Raw genomic sequence first — 24712 nt, 5'->3', positions numbered from 1 at the left:
TTCAATGAAAGTTAGCTATTATTATTATTGATGTTATATTATTGTTATTAGGATGCAGAGATGAGGGAAGAGGACTTCATGAAACGTGTCAGTTTCCCCAGCTGTAAAATGGGGGTAACAGTAGAACCCACTTTATAGAGGTGTTGTAAGATTTAAATAAGCTACTACATGTGAAGTGCTTAGAATAGTACTTGGCAAATAGTAAGGGCTCAATAAAGTATTGTCATTGTTACTAGAAACCTGGATGGAGATAATGCTACTTTCCACCCTAAAGAGCTATTCAGACATAGAGAGTGGACTTGAGGACACGGGGAGGGGGAAGGGTAACCTGGGACGACGTGAGAGAGTGGCATGGACATATATACACTAACAAATGTAAAATAGATAGCTAGTGGGAAGCAGCTGCATCACACAGGGAGATCAGCTCGGTGCTTTGTGACCACCTAGAGGGGTGGGATAGGGAGTGTGGGAGGGAGATGCAAGAGGGAGGGGATATGGGGATATATGTATATGTATAGCTGGTTCACTTTGTTATACAGCAGAAACTAACACAATATTGTAAAGCAATTTTACTCTGATAAAGATGTTAAAAAACAAACAAGAGCTATAGAGTTGTGTGAGGAATGCATATGTATTTACTACCTCATCATCCCCCAGGATGCTCAATAAATGCCTATTCATTTTATTACTTAGCTTGATAATCCTGATACATGCTTAGTATCCATGCGTGTCAGAGGGGAAACTAATTTCAGTAATGGGGACCTAGAGTTTACATATAATCATTCCTATAAAGCAGTGGGTCAATCATTTTATGTTCTGGAGCCTCTTGGATCATCTGAAGATATCTATGGATTCTTACCCCAGAAAAAAGCATATACCTGCCCACCATATTGCCTACACATTCGGAGGCTTTTAAGCCTGTCTTAAAGCCCATCTAGGGATTCCATAGAAATCCATGAGCCCTGGGTGGGGGTGGGAGGGCAGGGGGCTAAGAATTCCTGCATTATACAGAAGAATATAACTGGAAGGGATGATTCTTAAGACAGATTTCATCAGTAAGAATAGGGGTAGGAAGATGCCAAAAAAATCAGTACGTGCCCTTAACCCGTGGTTCTCAAACTGTTGGTGGTGGAGGCAGAATAATAACCTGGATGCTTATTAAAATTAAGATCCTTGGCCTGTCCCACCAGGTATTTTAGTTGTCTTAGGCTTACTAAGCCCAGAAAACTGAATTTTAACAGGCACCCAGTTGATTTTGATGTAGGAGGCCCTTAAAGCACACTTTGAAAACTATTTCCTGACTTTTGGATGAATTTGTATCAGGTCTGAAAGACGTTGGGTCCGGACTAAAGTAAAATTATTAAAAAAAAAAAAAAATTGTTTATATCTTAAACCTCAATACACTATTTATCTAAACTAAGCATTCCAGTTAGTTTAGAAGAGGAATGAAAGAGAGGAATAAAACTGCAGCTCTCTGGAAGGGTCTGGTAGGAGGTTTTGCTTGAGAGACACAAGTCATATCACCAAAAGATTAGATGACAGGCATTTTAGTGACCTCAATCCCATTCTCGTTACTACCATGGCTGCCTATCTTGGCTCCAATAAAGTTGACATGTACTGTGTTATCTTGTATTTTGGGACATGAACTTATTTATTTCCTCCAACCATATTATCTGATTATGATTGCTTTTCTCAGCCAGGTGGCAAACTTGAGGTAAGGAACCATACTTGATTATCTATCTGTATTCCTCCACCTAGATACCTGGTAGAGTGCTCAGTTGAGAAGTTTTATAGGCTCACTAACTGCTAAATTAACTTACACTATACTACGGTTGAAAGGCAATAACATGGATTTCATGACTGTAAGTAACATGCTTCTAGGCATGGCCATGGAGAAGGGCTTCGTGATGGAGTGAACTCAAAATCATTTTGATTACACTCCCCTCCTAGACACACACAATACAGAGGGTGAAAACAAACTCGTTTAGGCTGCATCGCTGGCCATTCTAATAGTGTTGGCAAACATTCTCTTTATATGGACCTAGATTTTGTGGGCTCACTTCGTCTGGATTGTTCGTGACTTCTTGGATGTTCCCAAGGGCAGGGGTGGTGCCTCTTCCTTCCCTCTTGTTACACCGTCGGCAATGTTAATGGCGAACTCAAGACAGAGCAAGGGCTGAGGAAATGTTGTCTTCTGACCCCCTGAGGCAGGTGGGGGACAATGGCCTCAATGGTTAGTGCAGAAACCCAGAGAGTATCTGCTGACTCAAAGCCATCAGCCTCCAAAAGTCAGGTTTTCAGGGCCCAGAGATGAGACCAGATATAACACCAGTGTTTGCGGCTCTGGACACAACTGATATTATAGAGATTATTTATATCTCAAACTGTTTATATTTTTTAGAGTCACTGTCAAATGAGCCCCTTTTTTTGTCACCCATATTCCTCTCTACCCAGTGTCCTCCTGTGGTAGAGGCCTCTTTGTAAGAATATTCTTTTTTTTTTTAAAATTAATTAATTAGTTAATTTATTTTTGGCTGTGTTGGGTCTTCGTTTCTGTGCGAGGGCTTTCTCCAGTTGCGGCGAGCGAGGGCCACTCTTCATCGCGGTGCGCGGGCCTCTCACTGTCGCGGCCTCTCTTGTTGCGGAGCACAGGCTCCAGACGCGCAGGCTCAGTAGTTGTGGCGCACGGGCCTAGTTGCTCCGCGGCATGTGGGATCCTCCCAGACCAGGGCTCGAACCCGTGTCCCCTGCATCGGCAGGCAGACTCTCAACCACCGCGCCACCAGGGAAGCCCTGTAGGAATATCCTTGAGCTACATGGAGCACCCACCGCCAAGGCCCACACTTGGGCGGGTGTCTCCCAGGCCAGCACAATGATGCTGAGCTAAGGCTACAGGCTCCTCTGCTCTTTTTTTTTTTTTTAAATTCAATTTATTTAAACTAAAAAAACAAAACCCAAAACAGTTCACCCATTTCTCTTCAAACTGCTATTTTAATACAATGAGAAGGACATGAGGGAGATTTATACAAAAAAATTCTCAAGCATGTAGTACTGGGCCATGTTTGAAATTCCTATAAACCTCATTACTTCTGAACCTCAAATGAAATTCTTTGCTCCTACCTGAATGCAATTGCCTGAGGACTTTAAAAAAATTTTTAGATCCTTCTTTTGTTGGTGGCTATTTTTAAAATGGGCTTTAAAAAGTCTGGAGTCCTAGGAATTCTGCACAGAAATGTAGCCAAACAGAAAGGCAAAGTAACATACGGCAGTGTTTTAGGCAAATATATGATAACATAAGGACAGCTTAAAAAATGAACATTGGTGCTACCTGGCAGTGCACATCCTGTGTTTTATTAAACCCTGAACATCTGAAAAACAATTTTTGGCATTCATTACCTTTAACTCCCAGAAGAATCTGCCTTTCTAGAGAAAGGCACTTAGAATTGTCACTTAGAAGTGACAGACGACATCATCCTCAAGCCTGTGGGATCTGCTAGGAGCATTCAGCAACTGGAAAGGGAAGGATGAGGTGGTGCAAGTAATCAGGAAACTCAAACCATTTTGAAAAATGTGCAAAGATCAGCTGAGCTACTTTTACTGCCAAGAATTAAAGAATCTTTTTGAAAATGCGGTTCTGCATCAGTTATCATCTCAAGGGAATCCAGAGGGTTTTAAAACAAAAGAACACAAGTAAAACCTTACACAGATAACACATAGCACATGGCCATACAAGTTCTCCCTAAAAATTCACTTTTTTTAAGAAAAATTACACCAATGAACCATTGAAGATGCTTAAAACAGGTTTATTGAATTGAATGGAAGTGAGCCATGGCTGCACAGCTCTTTTCCAAGGAGGTCATCTGTAGGAGTAAGGAGAGGGGCAGCTTCAGATGTTTGTTCCTGGTGAAGTCTAGTTGTCAGTGTGCAAAACAGTCACCGGGAGGAAGCATCTATTGTTCCACGGAAGCTTGTGATCTTTCTGAAATGGGCGAAAATCAGTGAGATTATAACTGAAATTTTAGCATTGCCCTTCTCAAACCTTACACTCTTCCCTCACTATTACAAGTCTTAGTAGAGGAATTGCTCAGTGGAACACACACAAGAGCAAGAAATGGAGACACCCAAGCAGCATTTCTTTTATTCACATATTTTTTTCAGTTGTGGGCGGGTGACTATTGTGTCAGTGAGTCTCCTCCCAGGAAACAGAAGGCACCCTCAGCCGGGAACAGGATTATGAGTCTGGGGAGAGCTGTAGGCATGGAAGAGGGACTGCCACGAATGAAGCCACTGCCAGAGCCCTGAGTGGGGAGAGGGGCAGGGGAATAGACATCAGTCTCTATCCCTGCCCTCTGAGCCCAGCCGGTGACTCCTATGGGTCAGAACCCCCTGGAAGCCAGCGGACCAGGCAGCTGATAATGCAGTCAATCCAAGTCAGCCTCCCAGAGCAGAGAGCAAAGCAGAGAACAGGGTAGAACAGGGATGAGGAAAAACTAACTGTTGTTCTCACACTTTGGAACAACAAACCCTGACAGCAGAGTACAGTGTATATGTGCTATTTTTTTAAAAAAGCAACTTAAATCAGATATTTATTCCTTTTCTTCGCTATAAATCCTCATAATACATCTTCACTAACAACCCTGCCAAAGAATCCTAAAGCACTCAGGGTAGAACTTATCTCTTCCGGTTGCTTTACCTTTCTTCTACCACACGTGAGCAGAGCACGACATGCATGAGCACATTTTCAGACCTCTACCTGTTGGTCTCCTTTGATATGAATTCACTGCGAGCAAAGACTGCAAAGCTGCCCATTCTGGTCTTTGCTAGGCAATAAGCATGTACTCTATAGTCACTGTTAATGATGCTAAAATCTTGCAACCAAAACTTATTCATTGGTCCTTTATGTTAGTATCTCAGAGAGGATTATAATCTTGGACTTTGTGTAGGAAATAGGAACTGGGATTTCAAGGCTACTGTGGAGGTAAATAGCTGGCTGGCTGGAAGAGGAATGAGAGAGTCACTAACTGTTCAACAAACATTCATGAACCCCTGCTCAATGCTGGACAGTTTGCTAAGTCCAAGGAACACAAAGATATAAGACAAGGGAAACAGACAAGTCCTCCAAGGAATTGCAACTTAATGCGATTAGTGCTCTAATAGAGAACTGAATAATGCCCTGTGATATTAGGAAGTGGAGCACCTGGGGAACCAAAGAAGGATTCACAGAAGAGATGATAAATGAACTGGGTCACGGAAAAAGACTAGGGATTTGCTAAGGGAAGGGCCTGGGTAAAGGCATGTTTTGGGCTAGTGTGGCTGTGATTGGTTGGGGTGGGGCGCTAGGAGAGAAGGCCAGAGACCAAGCAATTGGGACTAGTTGGAAAAGGCTTCCTTATCTGCCATAAGGAAGATATTTTGGAGTCTTGAACATTTAATTTAAACATAATACATAATGCATTTTTAATGTTAACCTCCAATCTCTTCTCATTTAGGAAATAAACATCTTTCATCTTCTTTGGTCATACTAGTCCATCATTCTTCTGTGCTCCATGCCAGTTTGCATAAGAATTTAGTGTTAATTTTGCAGAGAGTCAGTAACTGCTCAATGTTTAGACTTGGATCTAAGATTAGACTTTGTTAAGCCTTCATGAATCATCTTTCCCTTGCTCAAGCTATTGCTGTCTCCAATTTACTATTGCACAGATTCAAGCAAAGCTGGAACTTAAGCAAGTTTGCTTTTTTTCAGAATATTCCCTGTAAATTGTAAGCTGCTATTGCCCAGGAAAGGTTTGTCTCTAGGTCGCTTTTACTTTTCTCTCTCTGGTTATGCTTTGCTTTGTCTATAGGGACAGGCTGAGGGAAGAGGGAAGCTATATAAGCAGCTCATAATTTTGATGAAAAAGAGAACAACTTTCAGATTTTTGTTTTGTACCTGAAAGTAGAAGGCAATATTTCTGATATTTTTTTAGCCTTTTCACTTTATTAGGCTTTTGTGAATCACATGGCCTATAACTTTTTCTTAGACCATTTCATGCTCTATGATAGGTATGATAAAAATAACTTTATTTAAACTGGATTCAATTTTATTTCATAGCAAGCAAATACAAAAGGAGCCTAAAGTACTTAATTATTGCCCTTATTTATCCATTTTACTATAGTTATTGGCTAGCCATGAATAGGGAGGAAAAAAATTACCAACAATGGCTGGGAAAGGTGATAAGTTCTAGTGGACTCTAAGTTTCTGTGATGAAGGGACAGGTTAAAGTGACCCTTGAATCATCACTAGTGGAAGTTACAAAATGGGGTCATAAGGTATTTCAGTGCAAGAATAACATTTAGAAAATATAGCTCATTGGAAAATTATATAGCAATATTTCCCCAATTTGGTAAAATCAAACAACTCCATTTCTAAAGAATTTTAATTCCAATCTCAATTCAGGGAGCTATTTATTGGGACTTTAAAAAATATGGTCAAGTCTGGGCAAGAGTTTAAGCAGCTTCCATTGTGCTGAGCATGGACATGAGTGCCCCACACCGTCTTGTTTCCTAACAATGATGTCATAGATCAGGTACCAGTATATCATGATTAACCAGAATCCAGCTTGTTCCAATAGACCCAGTTACTCAAGTATGTGGGATAGAGACTTCCCATAACATTACTCTTTCTAAGAATAAGCCTCAATAATGCTGCTTTAGGGAAATGATGAATATACAATCACTCACATTGCTATATCACATCAGAATTTTTATTTACTTATATGTATTCTGTGAAAAATTGCTGGCCATGACTGGGAAGGTGATCAATTTTGGTTGACTCTAAATTTCTATTATGAATGGATTTGAAAAGCTTTGAGGTCTGTACCATTTAAAAAACAAAATCTATGTGAATACATTGTTTGATTTCATTTTAATCCTCAAAAGGTTTTGTAATATATCCTGGCAGTTATGTTTATCACCATTTTATAGATGAAGAAAATGAATCCCATAGGGCATAAGTGACTTGGCCAAGGTTGCACAAGTGAATAGTGCGGTAGGAACTTGAACATTGTTCTTTTGACTCCAAGGCCCTCATGTTCTTCCCCTTGTGTGTCATTGAATAAAGATGGAATTTCTGATCCACCAGAAAAAGGGTGTGAATGCTGAGCTATTGCTCCAGAGGTTATGTATTTGTCAGAACGCAGTCGCACAGTCTCCTGGGGCTCCTGGTAACCAATGGTCCACAAGGGTGAGGGCACTGACTATGTTAGACCGTGGTCTGAAGTAAAGAAACAGAGGAAGATTGGTGCCCAAACAAAGAAGCACATGAGCAAAAATCATGCTGGAGAAAGTTGTGATCCAGTTTAACAATTCAACACTTTTGAGCATGTGCTGCATGCCAGGACCACTGCCAGGAGCTATTTCTGGCACAATTTCTGCTCTTGAGAATCTCACAGTTTGGAAGGGGAGATAATTAGAAGACAGTGTGACAAATGCAGTATGCAGAGGATGTTATGGGAGCCCACGGTTAGAAATCCATACTCCAGCTGGAGCTAAGGAACAAGACTGGGGGAGGGAATTAGGAAATGCTTCCCAGAGAAGGTAAGTCTTGAGCAGAATCTTGAAGTAGAAGTAGGAGTTAATCAAGCAAAAGAAAGGGGAAGAAAGGACATTTCACCTAAAAAGACAAGGAGGTGAGTGAGGGCGTGGGAGATTCAGGTAATTGGTACATCCCTGGTGAGCTTGGGATGTGGAAGGAGATGAGGCTGGAGAGAGACAGGACCAGATAATGAAAAGTAGTGAATACCAGATTAACTAAGGAGTTTGTACTTCATTCTGCAGACCAGATAAGGGAAAGCTATTTCAGGTTTTGTTTTTAATTGAGACAAAATTCACATAATACAAAACTAACCATTTTAAAGTGTATGTACAATTCAGTGGCATTTAATACATTTACAGTGTTGTGCACTGGCACCTCTATTTGGTTCCAAAACATATCATCATCCAAAAAAGAAACCGTGTACCCATTAAGCAGTCGCTCTCTATTCGCCTTTCCCCCAGCCCCTGGCAACCACTAATCTATTTTCTGTCTCTAAAGATCTACCTATTCTGGATATTTGATTTAAATGAAATCATTTATTATGGGATTTTATGTGTCCAGCTTCTTCCACTTAGTATAATGTTTTTGAGGCTTATCCATGTTGTAGTTAAGTATCAGTACCTCATTCTTTTTATGGATGAATAATATTCCATTGTACAGATATATCACAACATATTTATTCATTCATGACTTCATGGAAGTTTGGGTTATTTCCACCTTTTGGCTATTGTGAATAGTGCTGCAATGAACACTTATGTACAAGTTTTTGTTTGAATACCTGTTTTCAATTCTTTGAGTATATAATTAAGAGTGGAATCCCTGGGTCATACAGTAATTCTATGCTTAATTTTTGAGGAATTGCCAAACTGTTTTCCACAATGATTGCACTATTTGACATTCCACCAGCAATGTAAGTAGGTTCCAGTTTTTTCCACAGCCACTCCAACACTTGTTATTTTCCATTTAAAAAAATATTATAATCATCCTACTGGGTGTGAAGTGGTGTCTTATTACAGTTTTGATTTGTATTTCCCTAGTGATTAGTGATGTTGATCATCTTTTCATGTGCTTGTTGACCATTTGTATATCTTCTTTGGAGGATTGTCTATTCAAGTCCTTTACCTATATTTTAATTGGATTGCCTTCCTGTTGTTGAGTTGTCAGAGTTCTGTATATATTCTGGATGTTAGACTTTTTTTTTTTTTAACATCTTTATTAGAGTATAATTGCTTTACAATGGTGTGTTAGTTTCTGCTCTATAGCAAAGTGAATCAGCTACGCATACACATATATCCCTATATCTCCTCCCTCTTGCATCTCCCTCCCACCCTCCCTATCCACCCCTCTAGGTGGTCACAAAGCACCGAGCTGATCTCCCTGTGCTATGCGGCTGCTTCCCACTAGTCATCTATTTTACATTTGGTCGTGTATGTATGTCCATGCAACTCTCTCACTTCATTCCAGCTAACCCCTCCCCTTCCCCGTGTCCTCAAGTCCATTCTCTACGTCTGCGTCTTTATTCCTGCCCTGCCCCTAGGTTTTTCAGAACCATTTTTTTTTTTTAGATTCCATATATAAACTGTGTTAACATACCGTATATGTTTTTAACTTTCTGACTTACTTCACTCTGTATGACAGACTCTAGGTCCATCCACCTCACTACAAATAACTCAATTTTGTATCTTTTATGACTGAATAATATTCCATCGTATATATGTGCCACATCTTCTTTATCCATTCATCTGTCGATGGACACTTAGGTTGCTTCCATGTCCTGGCTATTGGAAATAGAGCTGCAGTGACCACTGTGGTACATGACTCTTTTTCAATTATGGTTTTCTCAGGGTACATGCCCAGTAGTGGGATTGCTGGGTTGTATGGCAGTTCTATTTTTAGTTTTTTAAGGAAACTCCATACTGTTCTCCATAGTGGCTGTATTGATTTACATTCCCACGAACAGTGCAAGAGGGTTCCCTTTTCTCCACACCATCTCCAGCATTTATTGTTTGTAGATTTTTTGATGATGGCCATTCTGATCTGTGTGAGGTGATACCTGATTGTAGTTTTGATTTGCATTTCTCTAACGATTAGTGATGTTGAGCATCCTTTCATGTGTTTGTTGGCAATCTGTATATCTTCTTTGGAGAAATGTCTATTTAGGTCTTCTGCCCAGTTTTGGATTGGGTTGTTTGTTTTTTTTGATATTGAGCTGCATGAGCTGCTTGTAAATTTTGGAGATTAATCCTTTGTAAGTTGCTTCATTTGCAAACATTTTCTCCCATTCTGAGGGTTGTCTTTTCATCTTGTTTATGGTTTCCTTTGCTGTGAAAAAGCTTTTAAGTTTCATTAGGTCCCATTTGTTTATTTTTGTTCTTATTTCCATTTCTCTAGGAGGTGGGTCAAAAAGGATCTTGCTGTGATTTATGTCATAGAGTATTCTGCCTATGTTTTCCTCTAAGAGTTTTATAGTGTCTGGCCTTACATTTAGGTCTTTAATCCATTTTGACTTTATTTTTGTGTATGGTGTTAGGGAGTGTTCTAATTTCATTCTTTTACATGTGGCTGTCCAGTTTTCCCAGCACCACTTATTGAAGAGGCTGTCTTTTCTCCATTGTATATTCTTGCCTCCTTCATCAAAAATAAGGTAACCATATGTGCGTGGGTTTATCTCTGGGCTTTCTGTCCTGTTCCATTGATCTATATTTCTGTTTTTGTGCCATTACCATACTGTCTTGATTACTATAGCTTTGTAGTATAGTCTGAAGTCCAGGAGCCTGATTCCTCCAGCTCCATTTTCCTTTCTCAAAATTGCTTTGGCTATTCGGGGTCTTTTGTGTTTCCATGCAAATTGTGAAATATTTTGTTCTAGTTCTGTGAAAAATGCCATTGGTAGTTTGATAGGGATTGAATTGAGTCTGTAGATTGCTTTGGGTAGTAGAGTCATTTTCACAATATTGATTCTTCCAATCCAAGAACATGGTATATCTCTCCATCTGTTTGTATCATCTTTAATTTCTTTCATCAGTGTCTTATAATTTTCTGCATACAGGTCTTTTGTCTTCTTAGGTAGGTTTATTCCTAGGTATTTTATTCTTTTTGTTGCAGTGGTAAATTGGAGTGCTTTCTTAATTTCTCTTTCATATTTTTAATCGTTAGTGTATAGGAATGCAAGTGATTTCTGTGCATTAATTTTGTATCCTGTTACTTTACCAAATTCATTGATTAGCTCTAGTAGTTTTCTGGTAGCATCTTTAGGATTCTCTATGTACAGTATCATGTCATCTGCAAACAGTGACAGCTTTACTTCTTCTTTTCTGATTTGGATTCCTTTTATTTCTTTTTTTTTCTCTGATTGTTGTGGCTAAAACTTCCAAAACTATGTTGAATAATAGTGGTGAGAGTGGGCAACCTTGTCTTGTTCCTGATCTTAGTGGAAATGGTTTCAGTTTTTCACCATTGAGAACAATGTTGGCTGTGGGTTTGTCATATTTGGCCTTTATATGTTGAGGTAAGTTCCCTCTATGCCTACTTTCTGGAGGGTTTTTATTATAAAAGGGTGTTGAATTTTGTCAAAAGCTTTTTCTGCATCTATTTAGATGATCATATGGTTTTTCTCCTTCAGTTTGTTAATATGGTGTATCACATAGATTGATTTGCATATATTGAAGAATCCTTGCATTCCTTGGATAAACCCCACTTGATCATGGTGAATGATCCTTTTAATGTGCTGTTGGATTCTGTTTACTAGTATTTTGTTGAGGATTTTAACCTCTATGTTCATCAGTGATATTGGCCTGTAGTTTTCTTTCTTTGTGACATCTTTGTCTGGTTTTGGTGTCAGGGTGAAGGTGGCATCATAGAATCAGTTTAGGAGTATTCCTCCCTCTGCTATATTTTGGAAGAGTTTGAGAAGGATAGGTGTTAGCTCTTCTCTAAGTGTTTCATAGAATTCGCCTGGGAAGCCATCTGGTCCTGGGCTTTTGTTTGTTGGAAGATTTTTAATCACAGTCTCAATTCCAGTGCTTGTGATTGCTCTGTTTGTATTTTCTATTTCTTCCTGGTTCAATCTCGGAAGGTTGTGCTTTTCTAAGAATGTGTCCATTTCTTCCAGGTTGTCCATTTTATTGGCATTTGGTTGCTTGTAGTAATCTCTCATGATCCTTTTTATTTTTGCATTGTCAGTTGTTACTTCTCCTTTTTCATTTCTAATTCTATTGATTTGAGTCTTCTCCCTTTTTTCCTTGATGAGTCTGGCTAGTGGTTTATCAATTTTGTTTATCTTCTCAAAGAACCGGGTCTTAGTTTCATTGATTTTTGCTATTGTTTCCTTCATTTCTTTTTCATTTATTTCTGATCTGATCTTTATGATTTCTTTCCTTCTGCTAACTTAGGGTAATTTTTGTTCTTCTTTCTCTAATTGCTTTAGGTGTAAAGTTAGGTTGTTTATTTGAGATGTTTCTTGTTTCTTGAGGTAGGATTGTATTGCTGTAAACCTCCCTCTTAAAACTGCTTTTGCTGCATCCCATAAGTTTTGGATTGTCGTGTTTTCATTGTCATTTGTTTATAGGTATTTTTTGATTTCTTCAGTGATCTCTTGGTTACTTAGTAGTGTATTGTTTAGCCTCCATGTGTTTGTATTTTTAAAAGATTTTCCCCTGTAATTGATATCTATTCTCATAGTGTTGTGGTCAGAAAAGATACTTGTTACGATTTCAAATTTCTTAAATTTACCAAGGCTTGATTTGTGACCCAAGGTATGATCTATCCTGGAGAATGTTCCATGAGCACTTGAGAAGAAAGTGTATTCTGTTGTTTTTGGATGCAATGTCCTATAAATATAAATTAAGTCCATCTTTTTAAATGTATCATTTAAAGCTTGTGTTTCTTTTTTTATTTTCATTTTGGATGATCTGTCCATTGGTGCAAGTGGGATGTTAAAGTCCCCTACTATGACTGTGTTACTGTCGATTTCCATTTTATGGCTGTTAGCATTTGCCTTATGTATTGAGGTGCTCCTATGTTGGGTGCATAAATATTTACTATTGTTATATCTTCTTGGTTTGATCCCTTGATCATTATGTAGTGTCCTTCTTTATCTCTTGTAATAGTCATTATTTTAAAGTCTATTTTGTCTGATATGGGAATTGCTACTCCAGCTTTCTTTTGATTTCCATTTGCATGGAATATGTTTTTCCATCCCCTCTCTTTCAGTCTGTATGTGTCCCTAATTCTGAAGTGGGTCTCTTGTAGACAGCATATATACGGGTCTTGTTTTTGTATCCATTCAGCCAGTCTATGTCTTTTGGTTGGAGCATTTAATCCATTTACATTTAAGGTGATTATCGTTATGTATGTTCCTATTACCATTTTCTTAATTGTTTTGGGTTTGTTATTGTAGGTCTTTTCCTTCTCTTGTGTTTCCTGCCTGGAGAAGTTCCTTTAGCATTTGTTGTAAAGCTGGTTTGGTTGTGCTGAATTCTCTTAGCTTTTGCTTGTCTGTAAAGTTTTAAATTTCTCCATCAAATCTGAATGAGATCCTTGCTGGGTAGAGTAATCTTGGTTGTAGGTTTTTCCCTTTCATCACTTTAAGTATGTCCTGCCTTTCCCTTCTGGCTTGCAGAGTTTCTGCTGAAAGATCAGCTGTTAACCTTATGGGGATTCCTTTGTATGTTATTTGTTGTTTTTCCCTTGCTGCTTTTAATATTTTTCTTTGTATTTAATTTTTGAAAGTTTGATTAATATGTGTCTTGGCATATTTCTCCTTGCATTTATCCTGTATGGGACTCTCTGCATTTCCTGGACTTGATTGACTATTTCCTTTCCCATAATAGGGAAGTTTTCAACTATAATCTCTTCAAATATTTTCTCAGTTGCTTCCTTTTTCTCTTCTTCTTCTGGGACCCCTATAATTAGAATGTTGGTGCATATAATGTTGTCCCAGAGGTCTGTGAGACTGTCCTCAATTCTTTTCATTCTTTTTTCTTTATTCTGCTCTGCAGTAGTTATTTCCACTATTTTATCTTCCAGGTCACTTATCCGTTCTCCTGCCTCAATTATTCTGCTAGAGTATTTTTAATTTCATGTACTGTGTTGTTCATCATTGTTTGTTTGCTCTTTAGTTCTTCTAGGTCCTTGTTAAACGTTTGTTGTATTTTCTCCATTCTATTTCCACGATTTTGGATCATCTTTACTATCATTACTCTAAATTCTTTTTCAGGTAGAATGCCTATTTCCTCTTCATTTGTTTGGTCTGGTGGGTTTTTACCTTGCTCCTTCATCTGCTGTGTTTCTCTGTCTTCTCATTTTGCTTAACTTACTGGGTTTGTGGTCTCCTTTTTGTAGGCTGCAGGTTCACAGTTCCCATTGTTTTTGGTGTTTGCCCCCAGTGGCTAAGGTTGGTTCAGTGGGTTGTGTAGGCTTCCTGATGGAGGGGACTAGTGCCTCTTTTCTGGTGGATGAGGCTGGATCTTGTCTTTCTGGTGGGCAGGACTGCCTCTGGTGCTGTGTTTTGGGGTGTCTGTGACATTATTATGATTTTAGGCAGCCTCTCTGCTAATGGGTGTTGTTGTGTTCCTGTCTTGCTAGTTGTTTGGCATAGGGTGTCCAGCACTGCAGCTTGCTGGTCGTTAAGTGGAGCTTGGTCTCAGTGTTGAGATGGAGATCTCTGAGAGAGCTTTCGCCGTTTGATATTACATGGAGCCGGGAGGTCTCTGGTGGACCCATGTCATTAACTCGGCTCTCCCAGCTGACAGACACAGTCCTGACACCAGGCCAGAGCACCAAGACTCTGTCAGCCACACAGCTCAGAAGAAAAGGGAGAAAAAAAGAAAGAATGATAAAATTAAAAAATAAATAAAACAAAAAGTTATTAAAATAAAAAATTGAAAAATTATTAAGAATAAAAAAATTTTAAAGTAATAAAAAAGAAAGAAAGAAGAGAGCAACCAAACCAAGAAATAAACCCAACAATGATAACAAGTGTTAAAAACTATACTAAAAAAAAAAAAAAAAAAAGGACAGACAGAACCCTAGGACCAATGGTAAAAGCAAAGCTATACAGACAAAATCACACAAAGAAGCATACACATACACACTCACAAAAAGAGAAAAAGGAAAAAAAAACTATATTAAAAAAAAAAAGGAAGAGAGCAACCAAATCAATAAACAAATCTACCAATGATAGTAGACTCTAAATACTAAACTAAGATAAACATAAAACCAGAAACAAATTAGATTCACAAAGCAAACCCCAAGTCTTCAGTTGCTCCCAAAGTCCACCACCTCAATTTTGGGATGATTTGTTGTCTATTCAGGTATTCCAGAGATGCAGGGTACATCAAATTGATTGTGGAGATTTAATCTGCTGCTCCTGTTGGTGCTGGCAGAAATTTCCCTTTCTCTCCTTTGTTCACACAGCTCCTGGGATTCAGCTTTGGATTTGGACCTGCCTCTGCTTGTAGGTCGCCTGAGAGTGTCTGTTTTTAGCTCAGACAGGACGGGGTTAAAGGAGCAGCTGATTTGGGGGCTCTGGCTCACTCAGGCTGTGGGGAGGGAGGGGTACGGAATGTGGGGCGAGCCTGCGGTGGCTGAGGCCGGCGTGATGTTGCAATAGCCTGAGGAGCGCCATGTGTTCTCCGGGGGAAGTTGTCCCTGGATCACAGGACCCTGGCAGTGGGGGGTTGCACAGGCTCCCAGGAGGAGAGGTGTGGATAGTGACCTGTGCTTGCACACAGGCTTCTTGGTGGCTGCAGTAGCAGCTTTAGCATTTCATGCCTGTCTTTGGTGTCCGCGCTGATAGCCGCGGCTCACGCCCGTCTCTGGAGCTCATTTAGGTGGTGCCCCTTTCCTGTGCACCCCGAAACAATGGTCTCTTGCCTCTTAGGCAGGTCCAGACTTTTTCCCGGACTCCCTCCCAGCTAGCTGTGGCGCACTAGTCCCCTTCAGGCTGTGTTCATGCAGCCAACCCCTGGGATCTGACCTCTGAAGCCCAGGCCTCAGCTCCCAGCCCCCGCCCATCCCGGCGGGTGAGCAGACAAGCCTCTCGGGCTGGTGAGTGCTGGTGGGCACTGATCCTCTGTGCAGGAATCTCTCTGCTTTGCCCTCTGCACCCCTGTTGCTGTGCTCTCCTCCGTGGCTCCGAAGCTTGCCCCCCCACCCCCCTGTCACCTGCAGTGAAAGGGCTTCCTAGTGTGTGGAAACTTTTCCTCCTTCACACCTCCCTCCCAGAAGTGCAGGTCCTGTCCCTATTCTTTTGTCTCTGTTTTTTCTTTTGCCCTACCTACCCAGGTATGTGGGGAGTTTCTTGCCTTTTGGGAAGTCTGAGGTCTTCTGCCAGCGTTCAGTAGGTGTTCTGTAGGAGTTATTCCACATGTAGATGTATTTCTGATGTATTTGTTGGGAGGAAGGTGATCTCCACTTCTTACTCCTCTGCCATCTTGAATGTCTCTCCTAGATTCTTATTAGAGATGAGATTTGCAAATATTTTCTCCCATTCTGTGTGTTATCTTTTCACTGTCTTGCTCTCTTCACCATCTCTTGATAGTGTCTTTTAGGTACAAACTGTTTAAATTTGTATAAAATCCAATTACTTTTGTTATTGTTGTTGTTCTTTGGGCTTTTTGTGCCATATGTAAGATCTATTGCCAAATCCAAGGTCATTAAGAATTTTTCCTATGGTTTCTTCTAAGAATTTTATAGTTTCAGCTCTTACATTTAGGTCTTTGATCCATTTTAATTTTTGTATATGGTGTGAAGTGTATGTCCAACATCACTGTTTTACATGTGGATTTCCAGCTCTATCAGTATCATATTTTGAAGAGACTCTTTTTTTCCCATTGAATGGTCTTTCCACCCTTGTCAGAAATCAATTCACCATATATATATATTTCTTTTTTAAATTTATTTATTTATTTTTGGCTGTGCTGGGTCTTCGCCTCTGTGCGAGGGCTCCCTCCAGTTGTGGCGAGTGGGGGCCACTCTTCATTGTGGTGAGCAGGCCTCTCATTGTCGTGGCCTCTCCCATTGCAGAGCACAGGCTCCAGACGCACAGGCTCAGCAGTTGTGGCTCACGGACCCAGTTGCTCCGTGGCATGTGGGATCCTCCCAGACCAGGGCTCGAACCCGTGTCCCCTGCACCCGCAGGAAGACTCTTAACCACTGCGCCACCAGGGAAGCCCCCACCATATATATTTATGTGTTTATTCTTCACTCTCAATTCTAGTCCATTGATCATATGACTATCCTTACGTCAATACCACACTGTTTTGATTATTGCTGCCTTTGTGGTAGTTTTGAAAGTGGGAAATATGAGTCCTTCAACTTCACTTTCTTTTTTCCAGACGATTTTAGCTATTGCAATTCCATATACATTTTAAGGTCAGTTTTTTCATGTCTGCAAAAAATGCTGTTGGGATTTTGATAAGGATTGCATTGAAACTGTACATCAATTTTGTGACACATTTTTCTCCAGGTTTCCTTTAATTAATTCTTTGTCCATGATGTCCTTAATCTCTTTCAGTATATTTAAGACAGTAGATTGAAAGTCTTTGTCTAGTAAGTCCAATGTTTGTGCTTCCTTGGGGACAGTGTCTATTAATTTTTCTCTTTTTTCCTCCCAGTGAATGGTCATACTTTCTGCCTCATACTTTTGAGTTGAAAACTGGACATTTTAAGTATTATAATGTGGCAACTCTGAAAATCATACTCTCTCCCCTCTCTGGGCTTTGTTGATGCTGCTTGTTTTGGGTTATTGTTGTTTGCTTATTTAGTGGATTTCTAAACTATTTTTATAAAGTTTGTATTCTTTGTCATGTGTAGCTACTGAAGTCTGTGTTCTATCAGCTTGATGGTCACCCAGTGTTTTGATAATTTCCTTAAATGCCTGGAGGCAAAAAAGAAACAAACAAACAAACAAAAAACTCTTCCAGTCTTTGCAGATTGGCTCTGGTTGGGGGGTACTTAAAGAGTTAGCCATGTTATTTACAACTCTGTCTTTTCCTGTTTGTTCTGAGTTTGAAGGTCAGTCAGAGGTGAAAGCTTAGGGTCTTCTCAGGACTTTTCTGAGCATTCATTCAGCTCTGGGAATGTGTGTGGTCTTTTCAATTCCCCAGTATATGTAGGAGCCTCTAAATTCCCTATCCTCCCCTGTATCTCCTTTCCTTATCTCTTCTTTCCCCAGGCTTTTCAGTTTGTCTGTTGTTTGTCCTGACTGCTATCCCTTGCCTCAGGCTCCTGTGGTCAATGCTTTTGCTTTTATTTTTTATTTATTTTTATTTTTTCACACACACACACACTGTATTTTATTTTTACAAGAGATAAATAGACTGACACCAAGCATTGTACATGGATGACCACAACAAAAGCCACAATGATTGCCATTACCAAACATGAAACACACTCATATTATGTCATAATATTGACATTCAGTCCAGTAATCCTCCACTGTAACAGCTCCTTTACTTTGCAGTGAAAATTGATTTGTATATTCTTTGCCTCTGAGTCCTTGTGGGATTTTTTTTTTTTTTTTTAATTCAGACAGAAAGTCACAAAAATTATACTCATCCTCATCAGTTCACTCAGTCCCATGTAATTAATTGTTTTTTTTCATCTTGATCTTTTGTTAGCACTTTTGCTTTTAAATGCTTTTAAATGCTTTTGGCAAATGCCACCTGGGGAAGTCACTCCAACCTTTGGAATGCTCTGAGTAGAGCAAAACAAAGACATGCCCTTGCACTGGTCCTTTAAGGAGCCACCAAAGAAGCTGAAACACACAACCACAATTCTTCCAGACTAATGTCTGTATTGCTTCCTCTGCCACAAACAGCTTATATCAGGAGTGCATGCTACCATCTTCATGGCTGCTCTGGGGAATGAGGGATGGTAGGTGGGCAATACAAAATGTCACAGTGCTCTTACCACAGTGCAGCAGCTTCTTTTATCATTAAGTTTTTCCTAGTTGTTGTGAACATTTGACTAGATTCCAGTGTTTTGCAAAACTTGATTCTTACAGTTTGTGCCAGCTTCTTAGTTGCTTCTTTTTCTCTCATGTATTAAAATTTTTTTTTTCATTTTGGTAAAACATATATAAATAAAGCTTGCTATTTAAACAAGTTTTTAGTGCACAATTCAGTGGCATTGATTGCATTCACAGTGTTGTGCCACCATCAGTATCTATTGCTTTTATGAAGAGGTGGAGCTCTGGAATTTTCCACTTTGCCATTTTCAGTGATGCTATTTTCTACTTCAGGTTTTTGAGGAGGGAAATACTGTGGCATGATGTGTGTTAGAAAAGTTAGAGGGTTAGTGACTAAAATTTTATTGATGATAAAAATATTTGTTAAGATACAGGGTACACTGGACCTCTTGGTACTACTTTTTCCTACTTCCAGTGAATCTACAATTATTTCAAAGTAAAAAGTTAAAAAATATAATAAATAATGTAATTCAGGATCTTATATATATTTTAATTCAGATATTTGAAGGGTAAAAGCTTAAATTCAAAATAGCAGCTCAAACCAGAGGCAAAGAAGTACAAAGAGAAACAATATACATAGTTTCCAAGAAAATCCTGGGATCATGCTTGCCGTTGCACAAAAGAGCAGTCAGGATAGAATCACATTGAGAACTGAACAAGTCAGAAAGAACATTTGGCTTGATTTGAAGGAAAAAAAAAGATTGGGTTGGAATGGGTGTTAAAACAAGCTCTCACAGGACCAGGTTTGGCATCGTGCAAACAAAATATAACTGAACAATGACAACAACAAATTAGCAAGAACCAAGGAAGAAGAAACTAGACCTCAAAAATAAATATATGCGAGAGGAAAGGGATCAAAACCTACTCTAGGTATCATAGTTTAAGAAAAAACTTTTTCCTCTACCTTCTTATGTTCAGGAACTGAGCTCCTGCAAATTAAACTGACAAAAGACAGATTAACAGGAGAAAAGTCATACAAATTTTATTTGATGTTAATATTTTAATTTTTAGGTGTGTATGGGGTTCTCACAGAAAAGGAAGTGAAAACCCAAAGACAAGGTTACGCTTGAGAGCTTATATACCATTTTAACAAAAAGTGATGCATTTGCGGACAAGTGACAAGATGAAGGAAAAGTATTTGGGCTTCTAGGAGTGATAAACTGTGGGAAAATGAATATGTGGCAGGGGGAGAACTAATGGAAGATAAGGGTTATTTCAGTAAGCTTTATTTATGCAGATTCAAGTCAGTGCTGTCCCCAGTGATGAGTTGCCTCCTCTTCCAGGTATTGGAGAGGAGAGAGGGGACACCTTCACAAAGGGAGATTTATACCCTGTCTTTAAGGCATAAAGGGGGGAGAGTAGAGAGTTTTTTCTGCATCTGTTATTTCCCAATTTCCTTCAGGTCAAAATAATCCTTACATCAAAGTAGCATATTTTGGGGTGGAATATTCTGATCCCCTTCAGTACTTTAAGGAAAATGGAATTTAATACAGAGAATTAGATGCTCACAAACCCATTAGCAGAACAGAAGAGCAGGCTCTAGAGGGGGACAAGTAATGACTTCCGGAACACAAAGGATAGGACCCTTATGGGGTGCTGCACTCTCAATCACAAAATATAAAATAGGGGTTAAGAAAGCCAGGATTAGGAAGACACAAATATTGCTATCAAAAATGCTTCTTGACAGCCCCCAATAAAGTGTAGTGATTGGGCCTGGAACACGGAGTTTGACATCCACCACCCTTATAGCTCCTCCTGACCCATGAAGCTGGAGACTGGACACTGGCATTTCCATGACACTGTTTCCCAACAGCAACAAAAGGCACCGAGGTATAATAGTTCATGCTTCATTTCCACCTTCAAAATCTCATGCAAGTGCATCTAGTTGTGGAAATTTATTCACATCCAGGACCCTAGCTGCAAAACCGGGGAATGTACTTTTCAGCTTTGCAGCCTCTGCAGTAAAGAAACACACACAGGAAGGAAGTGGGAAGAATGTGAAGTGCTAATTGAGTACATTCAGCCTTGGTAGTTGAGATATTCCCTCTATTTTTATCTGTTCCTTTGACTGACAGTTCTATTACACCAAAATCAGAATAAGAAAGAAAAAAAAAACCCTTAGAGATTATTTTATTCTAACTTTATAATTTTGCAGATGAGGAAACGGAGACCCAGAAAATTTAAATGACATGTTCCAGCTCTCACAGCTAATTAATAGCAAATCTTAATTTCTGGTCTAGGATCCTTTCCAGACATTAATTTATTTATGTATACCCTCTTTTGTTCCAAAGAGAATTTTAAATGACTTACTGATATAAAAAATATAGTAGAATAAAATTCTTAAAAAATAAGTATTAAATACGAGACACACAGGGAGTGGAGGGGGGTCACTCCAAGTATCTGGGACTGCAGCAGGCAGGGGTAGATAATTTAGAGTTCTGAAGAGTAAGAAAAGACTCAGCTTGTGATTTGATCTAATTTTAAGGTGTTTGATTAATGAATTTGACCTCAAGTTTGCTGTTTAAAAGGGTTTCTTTAATGTAAATTGGTGCAGCCACTATGGAAAGCAGTATGATGAGTTCTTAAAAAACTAAAAATAGAGCTACCGTATGATCTAACAACCCCACTCCTGGGCATATATTTGGAGAAAACTCTAATTCGAAAAGATAAATGCACCCCAATGTTCATAACAGCACTATTTACAATAGCCAAGATATGGAAGCAACCTAAGTGTCCATCAACAGATGAATGGATAAAGAAGATGTGGTACATATATACAATGAAATATCACTCAGCCATAAAAAAGAATGAAATAATGCCATTTGCAGCAATGTGGTTGGACCTAGAGATTATCATACTAAGTGAAGTAAGTCAGACAGAGAGAGACAAATATCACATGATATCACATATGTGGAATCTCATATATGATACAAATGAACTTATTTACAAAACAGAAACAGACTCACAGACACAGAAAACAAACTTATGGTTACCAAAGGGGAAAGGTGGTGGGGGAGAGATAAATTAGGAGTTTGGGATTGGCAGATGCAAGCTACTATGTATAAAATAGATGAACAACAAGGTCCTACTCTATAGCAGAGGGAACTATATTCAATATGTTGAGAGTCCCTTTATATTTTACCAAACACACAAAAAGTTCCTCAGTCAAAGGGCCTTAAAAATAATAGTGATTTCTTAAAAGCTATTCGAAACACAGGAAGCCCCAAAACTGAAGGGACCCCACGGGAAGTTTAGTTGGCTAAGACAGCACTTACTTGCTCTGCGGAAGGGGTAACCCAAGCCCTAAAGGGATGAAGAGAAGATGTGTCTCATTAACATAGGTCAGCATTTCAGTCGGGGCTATCTGCGCATGTCAGAACTGTCAGCCAGGGGACGCAAAGATGATTTAGGGAGGGAGCGGATAGGCAGTGCTGCAATTTGATTTCGTGATTAATTTAGAAAGTGGTAAATAAAATTGCCTGTCAAGAGCCAAATAGCAAAAATAGAATGAACACCAGGTATAACTTATTAGCTTTGTGCTTCTGTAAAATGTATTTTGGAAATTAATAACTTTTTTTTCTTCTTACCGTCTAGCTCCTTTCCTCCACAGTAAAAAAAAAAAAAAAAAAAAAGTTTTTTTTTTTTTCCCAGAACACAATTTGATGTTCTCTCCAACCTGTTCCTCTAATTGCAATTAAACCCTGGGGGAGTAATCTTTCCAAATGCCAGAAAATAAGTTAGTGCCCAAGGGAATGGCAAAGCTGGAAATGTGAGTAATCACCAGACCAGCTTTTTCTGTTCCAGTGCAAAAGAAGTGTTGGGAAGATGGGATCAACCATGATTCCCAAACAGAAACCCCGGGTGTTCATTTCCCTAAGAAAATAATTGTTCTACATTCTTTGGATCATTTGACAAACTGCTTCCTGATCTATTGATTTACTGCCACACTGAAAGTAATAAATCAATAATCAGCTTTGTTGAGAAAGTAGGGAAAAGTAGTGTTAGCTTAAGGAACCACATAAGACTTTAAAAAGGGAATTAAGTTTTTGGAAGGAAAAAATAATGCATTTGGGAGGGTCTTTAGGGACCACAGAGAAGACCACATAATAAAATTAGAAACTTACATCTGATTAGTTCCATGCCGGTCTCATTTGGCATAGGTTATTATTGCAGGCAGGAAGCTAAGAGTTCACTGCGATACTGGAGCAGTGGTCCATGAGCCAGACAAGATGATCAGACATGGGTGTCTGAGTGGGAGTGTTAGATTCACAGAAGAAACGGTGGCATAAAGAGAGAAGTTGCTTTGGCGTCAGAGAGACCTGACTCTGAATCCCAGTGGTCACTTAACTAGCTGAGCTTGCCTGGGCAAGTTACTTAAACTCCTGACCCTCAGTTTCCTCGTTTGTGAAACTGGAATAACAATGTTTTCTTCACAGTGCTCTTATGAGGATAAGATATAATGTCTCAAAAGTGGTTGGTACATTGTAGATAATAAATAGTAGCTATTATTGTTAACTAGGGGACTTTTGGAGCCATGGGGCATAAATTAGGAAGGAAGACTATCAGGAAGCTGGTTTAAAAAAATTATAAGGTGATAAGAGTAGTTTCTAAATTACAGAGAAACCAACAAGTTAAGAAAAGCACACGATAAGTAGTTAGAGTCACTGGAGGGAAGTCAATGATTTATTGGAGGAAAATGGTGTCCAGTTCATCAGTAGAAAGCTATTTGACATTTGTGGGAAATGGGAGAAAAGTCAGGTCAAAATATAAAAATGTGGAAACCATTAAGTGGATGAAATGGAATGCTTGGTGGTATGTGAGGGAGGGTTGGTGTGAAATAAGTGGTCTTGATATAATTGGAGAAAGATGGGTAACAAATGGTATATCTAGGCTAGAGTTCAGGGAGTTGTATCATTCTTTGTGAAATTACCATTGAAAAATACCATTAGAAATGACATCAGAATTTTTTCTAAGCAAGTATTCTCTCTGAAATCTCTGCCAGCATGAATTTCATAATTATAAAAAAATTAAAAACAATAAAAATAGAAAAAAAGTGCTTGACCAGTGCTGAAAATCAGTTTCCCAATGAAATTGGGGAAGCTGGAAAGTTAGGTCAGGTAAGAAATTAAAAACTTCAATTATCTACCCATCAGTTGTCAGCCTTCCTAATTCAGACTGAAATGCAGAGATGAGATTTTAGGATGAGACAAATGACTAATTCTAACAAAGTCAAATAACCCTGCACAACATAGAGTGTTTGCGTAATGAAGAGGAACTGGTTTAGTCAGGTGGTTATGAGTGATCCTTTATGTAATGATAGCAGAATCAATTCAACATTTTAGCAGGTAGGGTAAAGCCAAAATCACCCTTTTACATAAAATTCAAGCACTAATTAGAAAACTTGGTAAATAGATTTTAAGGCAACATTAAAAAAACCCCTAAAGGCTGACTAAAAACATGATTATAAACACATGAAAATTATTTGCCAAAGATAAAATGTCCAGGTATTAGGGGTGAACTAGAAATTAAGTGATTAAATAATTCTAGAAGCACATGGCAAACTTTTCTGAAATTAGTAATACCAAGATTGTTTTTAGATACATCAAATCAGCAAGCTATATAACTATGAAAAAGTTATGTGCATGTATGGAAAAGAAATAATGTAATCCAATTAATTCATTTATTCTTTTCTTTTTCTTGACTAGAAATGTGAACAGCACCTAAAAAGAAAAAAGAATTAATTCAGGAAAGACAGATTTTCTCCCTTTGCTCTTTATTACCTGAAAAAATTAGAAACACTCCAAATTTTTAATGAAACCCAATTTTAAGGAAAACTGTTTGAAAGTTTCACAGCCTTTTTTTTTTTTTTTTCCCCCAAAGGAAGATGTTATGGAAAGATGTTAAGGCTGCATTCCACTTCCAAGTTAACTTTGGAAGCAGACAGTTGTGAGCTACTAAGAAAAAGTCAGGATGAAGTTAAGATCACTGGGAGTGGCTGATTCCCACCCAAGATCTTTGAATGGACTTTAGGTATATTCAGTACATATTCCCAGCTGTTAACTGAGCCACTGTGCCAGTAGTTGGAGGGTTGCCCATGTGACTCTAAATGCTCTGCAGCCATGGTTGAACCTCCTGATAAGTCTGTGGAATCTGTCATGAAAGACAGG

The 24712-nt window shown here is 39.0% G+C and overlaps 1 pseudogene across 1 annotated transcript in view; it reads left to right on the top strand.

The window, feature by feature from the left end:
• LOC309662399 (transmembrane protein 126A pseudogene) overlaps positions 1-24712 on the top strand; it is a 143779-nt pseudogene that overhangs the window by 76952 nt on the left and 42115 nt on the right. The gene's annotated exons all lie outside the window — the stretch shown is intronic.

This window comes from Balaenoptera physalus, assembly GCF_965194825.1.
Source record: "Balaenoptera physalus genome assembly, chromosome: 6".
NCBI classification, from domain to species: domain Eukaryota; kingdom Metazoa; phylum Chordata; class Mammalia; order Artiodactyla; family Balaenopteridae; genus Balaenoptera; species Balaenoptera physalus.
This window is presented reverse-complemented; position numbering and strand designations above follow the sequence as displayed.